This window comes from Felis catus, chromosome F2, assembly GCF_018350175.1.
Source record: "Felis catus isolate Fca126 chromosome F2, F.catus_Fca126_mat1.0, whole genome shotgun sequence".
Taxonomy (NCBI): domain Eukaryota; kingdom Metazoa; phylum Chordata; class Mammalia; order Carnivora; family Felidae; genus Felis; species Felis catus.
This window is the reverse complement of record NC_058385.1, coordinates 66,084,764-66,098,578: the sequence shown is the minus strand read 5'-3', so window position 1 is coordinate 66,098,578 and position 13,815 is coordinate 66,084,764. Positions and strand designations below refer to the sequence as shown.

The 13,815-nt window shown below is 52.0% G+C and overlaps 1 protein-coding gene across 6 annotated transcripts in view; it reads right to left on the bottom strand.

The window, feature by feature from the left end:
- Positions 1-13,815, bottom strand: part of ZHX2 (zinc fingers and homeoboxes 2) — a 162,826-nt gene that overhangs the window by 86,031 nt on the left and 62,980 nt on the right. For 2 of the 6 annotated variants that reach the window (XM_019823081.3, XM_011291450.4), the window contains exons 1-2: positions 3,851-5,408; positions 3,539-3,609 (exon numbers count right to left, since the gene is read on the bottom strand). The gene's annotated coding sequence lies outside the window, so the exon portion shown is untranslated. Of the gene's footprint in view, positions 1-3,538; positions 3,610-3,787; positions 3,807-3,850; positions 5,409-13,815 lie in introns of those variants that run through there. The other 4 variants (XM_023248489.2, XM_023248488.2, XM_045050005.1 and 1 more) reach the window with 3 other exon arrangements.

The following is a 13,815-nucleotide window of genomic DNA, read 5'->3' as shown; positions in this document are numbered from 1 at the left end:
CCCCTAGGCACAGGGGCAGTGCTTGTGTGCTAAGTGATTCTGGCTCACTACGGTCCTACTGTCCAGCTAGGATCACGGTGTGACAGGCAGGGGAGGCGAAAGGTGGGTCCCTGAGCAAGCCCATCCTGCAGTCCAGGTCTATTACTAAAGCCTGATAAATGTTTCAGGCAAATGCAATTTTTTTTTAAGGTAAAAGCAAAGCAAAGAGTTTATTGAAAGGGAAAGCACACGCCCAAGAAGGGAGTGCCAGCTCTGAGAGGGAGCCACCCCAGGAAGCCTGGGTCTCACCCACTTACTGGGACGTTAAAGGTTGAATGTTCACGGGAGGGATGGGGGATCTTTTCCTTTAATGCTGGAGGAGCTTTGAGGGACTTTGCACATACCTAGTTTTGGTCACTTGATGCATGTGTCCTGGCACTTGCCAGGAGTATACCCCGAATATCGAGTATACTCTGTGCCCTCGAGTACCCCTGGTGGACAGGTCGTTCTCAGTCCTTTAAGGCACTTACGCGCACGTGTGGGTCTCAAAAAAACAAAAACAAAAAACGAAAAAGGAGCCTGGGCATTTTATTCTTTAGTCAGGTCCCTGACTGCTTGTAGGCTGAATGTTGCTTAATGCATGACAGCCTGTTTTTTATTGTTCCCTCATCCCTATTCTAACCTGCCTATAACACCATCACCCTGCCTCTCTGCACAGCTGGCTCTCCTTAGGGTCCCTGGCTCCCCACACCTGCATGACTCACACATGTAGCAGGCACTCCTTTACCCATTTTGGAGATGCCGGACCCTCTCTGCCTGTGGCGCCCGACACACACTGGAGCAAGCCGGATAGCATCCTGGGCCACTGTATCCTGCCTCAGACATGGTTTCAGAGGTGGCCGCTCGTAGGTGCCAGCAGCGCGCCCCCATTTAGCCTGACTGCCGACTCTAGTCTTGGGCAATCAAGGCTGCCTCGGTGTCTCTTACAGGTGTGTGCCCACACCAGCCCACAGGGGCCCTCCATGGAAATGCCCTCCAGACTCTCCTAGGTCTGCTTTCAGGGCAAATATGGGCATTTTGTGGAGTCTGAGGCTTGGAGTTAGGCAGATGCCAGCTACACCCAGTTCAGGCAAGTGCAAATTTTTATCTGGAAGCTGCCACAGGTCCTGGTGTAGTGGGTGGTGTCTGCATCGTTCGGACAACTGGTCTCCCAGTGGAGGTGGCGTCACCAGGGAGGGGACAGGGAACGGGCTTCGGCTGGGAGACTTGAGATTATGCTACCCAAGCTCCCGTCTTTAGTGATTTTCTGTCTGCATCAACAGAATCTTTCTTTTGTACAGTGCTTTTCAAGTTGTTAAGACCATTTCTGCAAGAGAAGAAGGCTTGCACTGGGTTCCCTTTCACTGGGGGACAGGGAGGTCCGGAGACGTTGGACCACTTTCCAGGAGGGCCCCCAACAAGTAATAAATGGCTGAGCTGCCCTTGCCTTTGGAAGGGTGCCAGGACTACAATGGCCCATCAGAGGGAGAGCAGGAAAAATAGAGCCGCCTTGATCACCTCCTCACAGCATCACCGTCTTAGAGAGTGGGCTCAGCGGTGAGATTGCTTCCCTGTCCCCCCACCCTCCAGCTGAGCCAGGTCTTCTGACTCCCAGCCCAGAGCTCTCTCCTCTGACTCATGCTGTCCCATCACTGAGCCTGCCCCAACACTGGACACTGTCCTGTCCCAACACTGAACCTTAATTCAGGGTCATGCCCCACATGTAGAACAAAAATAGGGCTCAGGGTTATTGGCACTTACTATGTCCTGGCCTATGGCCCAGCGGCTAGTGGAAGAGGTGAGATTTGAACCTGGGAAGATCGATTCCGGGGGCCCCGCTCCTCTTAACTAGACATCACCTCCCCGGGTGCCTCCTCGTTGTTTTCCCTTTCAGTCATCTGACAATCACTTACTGAGCGCCTACTATGTGCCAGCTCCTGTGAATCAAAGAACACAGCCCCTGTCCTCAAAGCCCCACTCCTGTTTGAAGATTTGCCAAGGAAGCATCAAGCCATGGCTCAAAAGCATTGTTCAGCCCTCTGTTCCCATTGCTGGTCTTCAATACCCCCCTCTCCACCGCCCCCAGCACCCCCCCACCCCCAGCGCTCAGGACTCAGCTGAACAGACAGCCTATGCACAGCGACTGTCAAACTCAATTCTTATCCATGCTGTCAGTTTCTTAAAGAAAAACCCCATCTCTGGCCTCCCACTGCACCCTGCCCTCAGGGGCCCTTGATAAATATTTACAGCTGCAGCTGACCCAGGCCCAGGGGAAGAAGGCCCAGTGACAAAGCACAAAGGAAGCCCGGGGGCTCATTACTCAGACCTTCCCCTTCACCGTGGGTGTCCCTCTCGCGTACTGTCCCCACCTGGGTCTGGGTGCAATTCTTCTCACGCTAGCTTGAGTCTGGGGTACTGGTCTTGCCAAAGTGCCCCACCCCCCTTAGGAAGCCACCCTCACTGTCCCCCCACAGCCTGGGGGACTGGGGGGCTCCAGTGTCCCCCATGCCTTCTTTTCGGGTCTGTGTCGCCTGGATCAGAGCTCTAGATGGTATGACTAGCCGGTTAATCTTTCGGTGGTCCTGGCATGGGACAGGAGCCTCTGGCCAAAACCCCCACCACGCTTGGAGAGCTGCCCACCCCATCACGTTCACGACGTGCTGTGATATGTGTGTCTGTCTGGTGGTAGTTCAGGTACAGCAGGGGCCGGTGGACGACAAGTCATAGGAAGAGCTGAGGATCATCGTATCCAGCAACTTCCAAACCGTTTTACAGCAGAACCACACCAAACAGGTAGCGCTGAGAGAATGTGCACACTCACAAGCCCCCTCACTCTTCCTAAGTCCGCTACCCCTCACCCTAGAACCCCTGGGGGTTCTAGGTCATCATGGAACAGTCTGTAAAACACCAGTCAAAACCACTCCTTCCTTCAACACCGATGCTTCTGCAACCTGCACTTGAATTCTGCCAGTGACAGGGAACTCACTACTTGTAGTGGACACCTACGTCACCTTTGCATACCTCTTCTGGTAGGAATTTTTCCTTAGGTTGAGTCAACAGCTGCCCACTTTTCTTCAATGACAGCCCTTTATATGTGCCAAGGTGGCTTTCTCACCTCACCTCCTCAGGTCTCCGCAGGGCGATGGGTTACAAACTGGAGGGGACCAGGTAATGTCCTCTCTCTTCTAAGAATACCTCCCTAATCCTGGTTAAAGGCTCCCGAAAACAATTCCAGGCCTAGGCCCTCAGGATGGTGCATCTGAGCAGAGAAAGGAAGCCCAGACACCTACACACTCTGTTTGCTTCTAGGGAGGGACTGGCAGGACCCCTCTGAATTGCGAGGGACTCACACCTAGCTTCTCTGTGCCATTTCCAGGCGCATCTGGAGGGAAACGGTTTGAAGCTGCAAAAGTCGGACGCCCTCAGGACAGGCTCCAGGACCGGCCGCCCGCGCCCCCTACTCATCCCCTTCCCCTTCTTGAAATCCAGCTGAGGTTGCATCCAACGCATTGTCACTCACCAGTCCCGGGTTGCTTACATCCTGGGAATCTTGGTATGCTTGAACTCCAAGAGCTGCCAGTGTGTCAAGACCTACAAAGAGGAGAAACTCAATGTTAAAAGCCGGGCCGACCACCTGGGTGTCCAACTCTCTTTCCAGGCGGGATGGAGGACTGGGAGACTGGGATGGAGACTGGGATGGAGACGGGGGTGGGGGTGGGGGCGGGGAGAAAGGAAAGTAAATAAGGACAAAGCTGCTCGCGAAACCAACCTCAAAACCTCTGGGCTTTGTGGGGATGCTGAGAGGAGAGGGGAAAAACAAAAAGCCCCTCACCCTGGGTGAGTCAGCAGCTTGTTGGGAAGCAGGCCTTTTAGGAGGGGAAACCAAAAGCAGGATCGGATGGGGTGGGGTGGGGAGGTGTCCCGATCCTCACTCCGGCTCTCCTGGAGTCTTTGGTGTCTGATCCTAGCAGCGGCTGGCCGGCCGTGGTTCCATTTTGATGAAGGTGAGGGGGAAGAGGCCTGGGCACAGGCCTCCAGTCAAAAAGGCACCGCAGTCCTTAAAGCAAAAGCCCCAAATCTGTGTTTATATCCTGGGAGGCTCCTGCCAAGCGAACCCCGTGTGCTTTGAAAATTCCTCTGGAGAGCTGTAGCCGGAGGAATAAGGCGTGTGCCCGGCTCCGAGGCTGCGTTCCCAGCATGGCAAGTTGAGGCCTGAGCTCTAGAGGTTTCTGCAGCCGGCGGAGGCCCACCTGCGGCGCACGTGTGCGCGTGGAGCTGCGTGCTGATGAGCCGTGGAGGCCACTCTCCTCACTCCCCACACCCAGGCTGCCTCTAAAGCAAAACTTGTTTTTTCTTGTTTCCCTACGAATTCAGAGGTGAGCAGAGGTTTCTCGTATCCATCGATGCCTGTTTGCAAGGAAGAACCTTTTGACTGGGGAGAAAAAAGAATCTTCATGGCAATAGTTGCCGTCATATACCTGCTCTGTGTTCTTGTTCTTCAAGAGGGAAGTCGTGTCACCTGGGAGCTGGTGGAGAGAACAGCGTCGCAGACCCCACCCAGCCCTACAGCGTCAGAACCTGCCTCCCAACAAGCTTCTCGGGTGATTTCTGGGCACACTAAAGCCCGCCAGGTTCTCATCCATAATCTCGGAAGGAACAGTAATATCCGTCAATAACCGTGGAAGGAAGGAAGTCATAGCCCATTCTCCAGGTGAGGAAACAGGCTCACGAGGCCACAACTCGCTTACTGCTGGCGACTGGTAGAGCTGAGCCAAGCCCGTGCTCGTGTGATTCCCAAGCCGGTGTTCCTTTCCACTGCGTGATCTCGTGATCTCGGGGAAGCAGAATGCGAGGGGGAAGGGATGGGCAGGCCCAGCTGGGTGGGAGGGCTGGGGAAGGGCAGTGGGGGGCCGGGGGATGACCTCAGGCCCCAGAGAGGGAGGGTCCTGGGTGTCCTGGAGAGCCTTCAGAGAGGGAGGCGTTGCATGCTGCGCACTGATTTCCTCCTCCTCACTTTTTGTGAGGGCCCACAAAATTTCCCAGTTAAAGGTTCTGGGCCTTCCTCCTGCAGGAGAATGCAAGCTTCTGTGTTAATCCCAGCGATTAATTTATTTGGATTGCAGGGAGTTTGGGGCTCCTGCCCACTGCACTTAGAACTAACCATCCAGTGGAAGAAGGTCCTGGAAGACCAGCTAGCCTTAGTATTCCAGGCACTGACTTGTGGGAGGGACAATACTCTGTGAAGCCCATTTTAGTTTAGAAAGAGCTTTTTATCCATTAACTAATCGCTTAAAAGAACTTGGGAGAGGTGCCTGGGTGGCTCAGTCGGTTACGTGGCCGACTCTGGCTCAGGTCACGATCTCAGAGCTCAAAGGCTCGTGAGTTCAAGCCCCGCTTCGGGCTCTGTGCTGACAGCTCAAAGCCTGGAGCCTGCTTCCGATTCTGTGTCTCTCTTTCTCTCTGCCCCTCCCCTGCTTGCACTCTGTCTCTCTCTCACAAAAATAAACATTAAAAAAATTAAAAAAAAAAAAAAACTTGGGAGAGTGTCATCAGTGCTATTTTGCAGTTGAGGAAAATGAGGCACAGAGAAGTTAAGTGATTTTCCTGAGGTCACACAGCTTGTGGGCAGGCTGGGGTTGAGGTCCTCTGACGGCTCAGCTGCTCCTGATGGGGAAAGAGATCATGTCTGTCACAGGCTTATGATGCTCTCACTTAGTTTTGCCTAACTCCCCATGGCCTTGCTCTACACTCGGCTCACAGAATGGGTTTGCTGAATAGACTCATGGACCAAGAAGAAAATGGTCCACAGCCCACACAGGGTGTGTGACTGTTACCTTTCTCCATGGAAACTGGCCAGCTGGCCTTCTTGGCTTATCAGGTAGTCACGTATTACACTATGTATCGTTCCTTCTACTGCACTGGCTTCCATAAAGCAGATGAGCTCACACAGGGTATATAGGGGAAGGATGTCAACAAAATCTGGAGGTGGCAGCAGTTCACAGGCAAACGCTCCCAGTACATGAATGCTTTGCCCCAGTGACGCCAGCTGGATGCAAAGCACCCCCCCCCCCCACCCCCCGGCCCCTGGGGAAGCCTGAGTGAGCAAGGCAAGCCTGGAGGCCTCGCTGTCCAGTCGCCCTACGTGCTCCACACTCCTCCTCTCGGCTCAGCGTGGCCACATGCTGTCTTAGAAGCTCCTGTTGCTCGGGCCTCACGGATCTTTGTGCAAAGGCCAAGGGCTAGACCACCCGTCTCTGCTACCCTGTGGCAACAGCTGCAGCTGTCCTCACCTGGAACTTCTGACAAAGGCGTTGTCCCCTCCTGCCTTCACAGCCTCAACCCTTCTCTAGCCCCTCCCATCAATCCCCCCTCTTCCTTTTTAAAATATAGCCCCTGTAGTGACTCGGGCCCTAAGTTACTGATTTTTTTTTTTAATTCAAAATCTAGCATGCCCTTTGAACTGTGTTTGTTTCAATACTAGGATTGAGCTTTATTACAGAGTTGCATGGAGAGTGACGGCTCCGCTGTCCCCCAACTGTCCCCCAAGGTGCTGTGATTTTTGAATTTTCAGTTATCATTACAATCATCCAGCTGAATGTAAGTTGCATCATAGGTACTAATATCTATATATAATGTATACTATATATAGTTATTGAATATCGAACATGTCAATACTGAATACTGACTACATTAAACGTTTGATTAAGTCTTTAAAAACATTTTTTTTAATGTTCATTCATTTTTTGAGAGGCAGAGAGAAACAGAGCATGAGCGGGGATGGGGCAGAGAGAGAGGGAGACACAGAATCCAAAGCAGGCTCCAGGCTCTGAGCTGTCAGCACAGAGCATGATGTGGGGCTAGAAGTCACAAATCGTGAGATCGTGACCTGAGCTGAAGTCAGATTCTTAACTGACTGAGCCACCCAGGCGCCCCTTGGTTAACAGTCTATATTAAGTACCTGATTCTGTGCTAAGCACCAGATAGACATAAAAAAAGAAGACCCAGTCCCTACCTTTAGGAAATTCACAGTATAAAAAAGGAGGAAGATAAAAAATAGACTGACCGTTGAGGGTCCAACTCTTGATTTTGGCTCAGGTGATGATCTCACGGTTCGTGAGACAGAACCCCACGTCAGGCTCTGCATGGACATTGCAGAGCCTGCTTGGGATTCTTTGTCTCCTCTCTCTCTGCCCTCACCAACACCACTCCCCCCCCCCACCGCCAAAATAAAAAATAAATATTTAAAAAATCAGTAATGGACTGAGTCTGAGAAAGGACAATGTGACAGAGGTAGTATGGGGTGGGGGAAGAAGCTAATAGATGCCTCATTTGTCTCGGGATAAAGACCACACTCCTTACCCCAGGGCTTCCAAGGTCCAGATCGGCCCATCTCTCCCTGCCTCGCCTCACTCCAGTGTGTTCTGGGATCCCTGACTGCCAAGCTTCTTGAATCCGTCTATCATCCTTTAGGCAGCCACACGGCTACACTTAGTCTCTTCCTTCAATGCCCTGTCCTCCCCCTTCCCCTAATTAACCCCAACTTACCCTGTAGGACTGAAGGAGGCAACACATAAAACGCTTAGAATCTTGTCAGCAGGTATGGTAGCTACTATTATTACTGACATTTATCACTCTCCTCCGCTGGCCAGGTGATTCCTGAGCAGAGGGAAGCAGAGCAACTTGCAATGGGGCTGCACAGCGAATTATTGCCAGAGCTGGGAGGGGTCTCCATGAATCAGTCCTCTTTTCCCTGTTTACCCTCGGACCCAGCCTGCGAGACACCTGGTCCTAACCAGCACGGGGAACAGCGCTGGTCTAGGAGACAGGACTTCTGAGTCTGAGTCTCACACCCTTGTGCTGGGCCTTCACACCGAGGACTCGACTCCTTGGGACCCTGGATTCCTCACCAACCAAGTGGGGTTCTATCAGAACCTCCTCGTTGGGCCGCACCAGGGAACGAACACCTTGGTGCTGAGCACCGTTCCTGTGTGAGGAAGACGGCAGCTCCCGTTAGGAGCATTATAAATGAATTAAGGGACGTTTTGATGTTCCTCAGCCTCGACACGTGCACGGATTTCCAGTCTTCCTGGCTCAGGACTCCTTTCACCAGAAAGTGTTGGTCATATGGAGCAAAATCCCAGTAAGGAAAAATCTGCCCATGGGATTTTCCCTCCAGCTCCCCTGGTCTTTCCCTTGTGGCCTACTTTAAGCCTCCTGGATTGCTAGACACCTGAAGGAGGAAAGGGGGGGGAAGCTACTTGAACCGTTTGTAGGAGAAAACCACCCCCCACCCTCCACGGTCACCCCCACTAACACAATTTATTCCATTCCGTTTCTTCATTCAGCAAACATTTAGCAGATGAGTAAGAAACTCCAGGTCTGGTAAGCAGGTCATTATGTCCTGCGGTGATGGCCTCATATTGAGGAGAGGGCAAGGAACCCATGGAATAAAGGGGAGGGGGTGACGGGCTCTGGCTGGGGCCAGTCCAGGCTGGACATGAGACAAAGGTCAAGTACAAAGAAGGCGGGAAGCTACAAGTCACTTCTGAGAAGCCATCGTTCTGTAAGCTGGAAGTATAGTTTTAAGTTGCCGGTCTCTGCTCCAGAAAATGTTTCACCTTGATCACCAACAACAGCCTTTAATCCAAAAAGAGCATCACTAGTGAGTGGCTAATGCAACGGCCACCATTTCCCGAGTTCTTGTTCTGTGCCAGGTACTGAGCTGAGTCCTCCAGGGGCCGTCTCTCTCTCTCTCTCTCTCTCTCTCTCTCTCTCTCTCTCTCTCTCATGGCAACTCTGAGGAGCATGTATCCATGTACCCATTTTATAGATGGAAACCTGAATCTCAGAGCGATCAAATACACTGCCCCATGTCACAAGAATTGAAAGTCCAGCACTGGGGTTTTGAACTCTGGCCTGACTGGATAGTCCTTCCATTTCCCACCCCCATACTGGCCTCTTAAACTTTGGCCCCATGGCTGGAGTTGCTGGCAAACTGGGCTACCTCTCCCCCAAGCCCAACCTACTCTTCTACTAAGACCCCCAAGAGTACAGAGAATGCTGAGTTCCTAACCTCCCTGTGGTGTGTGGGTGCAGCTTGACGTCTTGAATGAGAACGCTGAATTCTGCTCTAGAATTGATCTGTATTTGTCTCCAAATATTTCCTCTTCAAAACTGTTAAGCACAACCAACACTCGAGGAAGACGTGCCCAGCACCGGGCAGGGCACGGTCTGTTTTGCTTACTACTGTCCTCATTCTTCCAACAATGGGCACTATGGACCAGGGCTGGGGAGGTAAGGTGAGGCCTTGCAATGGGGCTGGAGATAAAGACTTCGAAGACATTATTGTGCCAACGAAGCACATGGCAATGGCAGCAAGAGCACCAGGCGAGGCACACGGGAGTATAGCAGAGGGGGGCACATCTGAAAGGCGAAGAGGGGAAGGAAGACGAAAAAGCTGGAGAAGGGTGCGTGTGGAGCCCTGCTGGACACAGATACCGGAAGCGGGCTGGAGTGGCCATAGCCAAGCAGGCCAAACAGCAAGGGCCAGACTTTTCAGAGCCCTGCAGGCATTTCAAGGAGTCGGGTCCTTATACCTGTGAGTGACGGGATTCTCCATGCCTGCTGTACCTGGCACGTGGTGGCCCTCAAAAGTAGCTGCCGAAGGGACAGTGGAATCCTGTTTACCCCGGGGTCCCCTTCACATCCTCCAGCAATCTGAGAGGCATTGCCTGGGACCCTGCCAGCTTTACAAAGGACAACCACAGGGCAATCTGATTTGTGTAGGGAAAAATTGTCCCCGGGAACCTGGCCTCAGCCTCGAGGCTTTGGGGAACCCTGGCTCAGGTGGCTCCTGGCAGATGTTTGGGGATGAATACACCTTTGATTACAGCTCATGTTTCAGAGGGAAAAACACAGCTCCCTGGTGATCGGGATTCTATGAAAATGAGCCCTTGCAAAAGAGAGGAAAGTGAGCTAGAAACACAAGCCCTCTGGGTGGGCGGTGGTTTCTTTATTTAAAATAAACAACAACAGCAAAGAGGATCAGCCTGAATGAGAAGCAGGTTCTTGATAATCCCTAACTGCAGGACTTAAAAGCAAGTGACAGAAGGTGGCTGAAGAGACTGGTCTGCAGGAAGGTTGTACCTGGTTATGATATGCAGACACGATCTCCGAGAACGAGTGTGTCTGCCTCCCTCCCTGGTGGGAAACAGCTCCTATCCAGCTCCTAGGGACATTAACCCTGATAGGGAGACGGAAACACCCAGTTTAGGATATGGTTACTAACATTTAAGAGTTCTGTGTCCATAGACAAATGTTTTACCTTCTCCGAGCCTTAGTTTTGTCATCCATATAATGGATATGATGGCGATTAGATGGTATTACGAATATAGGGTGCTGGGGTTTGAACCCATGTGTCTGAATACAATTGTTCCATTTTCTCCAACACTGCCTCTTGAAGTGAAGACCTGTTTCTTCCCCTCCCATCACGGTTATCTGGCACATAATAGGTGCCTAATAAATGCTGGTTCTGCTTCTCCTCTCTTCCCCACCATATTTGGCACAAATCTGGGTATCCAGGAGGTGCTTAATAAACCCATGCAAATTAGACCTTCCTCTGTGAAACACAGTGGCTGAGAATACAGAAGGAAGGAAAAGGCAGTTAGCTGTGTTTTTTCTCTACTGCATCCTGTTTCAAGCCCTTTATTAAATTCTTAAGTATTACTTGCCTTCAGGGTCAAAATAAAATTTCCACAGATTTCCACTTTGCACTCATAAATGATTCTCGCTAAACTCTTTTTCTTTAAAAAATTTTTTTTATGTGTGTGTGAGAGAGCATAAATGTACTGACTCATAGCTGGAAAAACTCTCCCTAACACATTCCAAATTTGTGGAGTCACATGAATTGAATAAAAGCGCTTAATGTAGCTGTTAGTCCTAGGCTGGCGAGCAGTTACGCTAGCTTCGGGGCCCCATCCCTCCCTCCCCGCTCCTACTCCAGGGACCTGGGGAGGTTCTACAATGGGTACCAAATACCCGAAAGCAGGTTCAGTGACTGCAAGGATTAAAAAGGATTTGGCACCTTATCTAAATCCAAACTTGAACTCTGCAAGGCTGTGCTATATTCCAAAACATCAAATAAAAATTTGCATAGAGGGCCACTGAAATTTAACAACTTCATTTATTGATGCAAGTCTATGCAGGCCACTGTACCTGCACAGCCACCCTGGTTGGTGGGGTGGTTACAGTCAGCCTCCTTTTACAAGTGAGGAAACTGAGGTACAAAAGTGTTAGTAACTTGCCCAAGGTCTCACAGTGTGCAGATGGCGAAGCTAAGATTCAACCCACTGTAGTTCTAGAACAGATGCTCTTACACGCCCAGCCATTCATTCTGAAAGGAAAGAACCCTTCTGCAATGAAGAAAGAAAACTCCATTTATTCCACAATTATCTACCCAACACTCAGAATACAAACACTGCACCAGATGTCCAAGGGAGGCTGGTGGTAGGCAATTTGGTTACTGATTTCAGTGAGTTGGAAATTGCATAGAAGAGCTATGATGTATGCACAAATAATCACAACAAAAGTAAGTGAAAATGCCAATGGCAGGATTATAAGGTGGCGTGCATGGGGAAGGAAGGCTTGGGAAGGTGACAGCTCTGGCTGGAGTGATCTGCCAGAGGGCTTCCTGGCGGAGGTGTTATTGAAGCTGGATTGAAGGATGTGTAGGATTCAGACAGGAGATGGCCAGACGAGGCCCTGCCTGCTTAATACTGGTGAGAACACACAGATGTTCCCATCTTGGTTCTGATTTGAGACCTACCACCCCCCAGGTGGGAACATCTTTCTTGGAGTAGCTGAAAACCTCTGTCTGGCAGGCGGGAAGAACAGGTAGAAAGAACAGAGGGAAAGAGGTGTCCAGGGTGAGGGAGACTGAGGAGAGAAGGCCGGGCATTGGAGAAAGGGTGCAGATCTGGCCAGAGCAGGAGCTCCGGTCCCACCTTCAACTGGGTTGACTCCGAGCAAACCCCTTCTCTTGGGCTTCAGTTTCTTTTATCTATAAGGAGGAAAACGAAGGAAGTGTCTGAATACTGCAGCTGGGCGGAACCTTGGAGAGCTCCCAATTTATCCTATTGCTTGGTAGACCAGAGAACTGAGGGCCAGAGAAGCTCTATTAGTGGAAGTCCTTGGATTTGAATCCATGTTGGTGGGATGGGGACTCAGGGGCACCTCTCCCTATATAAGTGCTCTTCCTGCACCCACACAAGGGGCATGCGGGCCTGCTTGAGGAGGCCGGCTGTGGGAGGGGAGACAGAGACCCCAAACAGGCCTCAGCTAGTCCACTGGCCTCGCTGAGGCTCTGACTCTTCCGGGGGGGGGGGCCTGGAAGGCTTGGCTGTGGACCCCGGAAGGTGCAGCCCCAGGCCTCCAGCCTGGGCCCTGCCCACGGCACATCCTCCACTCTCAGCTGTGGCTGGCACCTATATCCTCAGAGGGCCCCCTCCCCCGACGCTCAGGAAGTTTCCAGGAAACCATGACCAGTGCTCTGTGGCCATGGTTTTCTCTGACAAGATGTGCATCTGGTTGTGACTCACAAAGCTGGATTTCTGCCCAGGGCCTTACATCTTGAGTGGGGAGCTAATTCTCTCGAACTGACAACCTGCCCAGCCCGCCGTGACAACGGAGGCCGCCGCTGCCCTTGTCAGCCCACACTGAGGTCACCCAATGGCGCCCTGGGCATTTCTTTTAGACCTGGCGCTGGCCGGGGAAGTCTTCGAGGGTCCCTCTCAGATGCCAGGCTCTTTAGCCACACTCCCCCTCCTCTGGAATGCTGGCCTCCCTCCCCACACACCCTCCCCTCTGCACCAACAGACGGGGAGGCCTTCCTGACCACTCCAGCCTTCGCTGAGCTGCCCTCCTCTGAAGGCCCAGTTCAGGGGGCACTATACCCTGACGGGCTGGGCAGAGGTCTTGTGTCCCCACAAGCGAGGTGGACTCCGAAGGTGGGGCCACACGCAAGAATAAACACAACAATCACAGCAAGTATTAACAGCGCGTGCAGGCACCGAGCGTATCCACCTGCAGTCTGCGTGCGTCCTCTTCCCGCGACTGGAATACTCCGACCTGAGTCTCTGTGTGGCCGTCAGCTTCTTGACAAAGTCACCTCCCCAGGTGCCCTTATTTTACCACCTGGTTTGCTTCCTCACGGCCCATGCCCTGTCCTCAAATGACTGACCTGTTGGTTATCTGATCACATATTCACTTATTATCTGGCTCGTCCAGTAAGTGTGAGAACCAGGGATCTGCTTGTCTTGCTCACCACCCGATTCCCAGCACCTGGCAGGGCGGCCAGAACAGAGGTGTGCTCCGTGAGTGTTCCCCGAACTCACACAGGGGTGCTGTCAGGCACTGTGGATATGCACTAATCTCAATCCTCCAACCCTGTGTGGTTCGTGTCGTGGCCCCATTTTACAGTGAGGAATCTGAGGCCCTGTAGGCTAAGTCACTTGGAGAATAAGTGTCAGGGTTAGGTTTCAAACTTGAAATTCTCGGATTTGAAAGCCCATGCTTTGGACCACTGGGCTGTCCTGCTTGCCTTCAGTGTTTCCAGAATCCCCATAGTAAGGACACAGGATCAAGTGATCTGGAATGCCATGTGTTAGGGACTGAGTGTTTATGCCTGTCTCCCCCAAATTCATATGTTGAAGTCCTGACCCCTAGTGGGACGGAGGCCATTTGGAGATGGGGGCCTCTAAGGGAGGTTAAATGAGGTCATTAACAATGGGGTCCTGATCC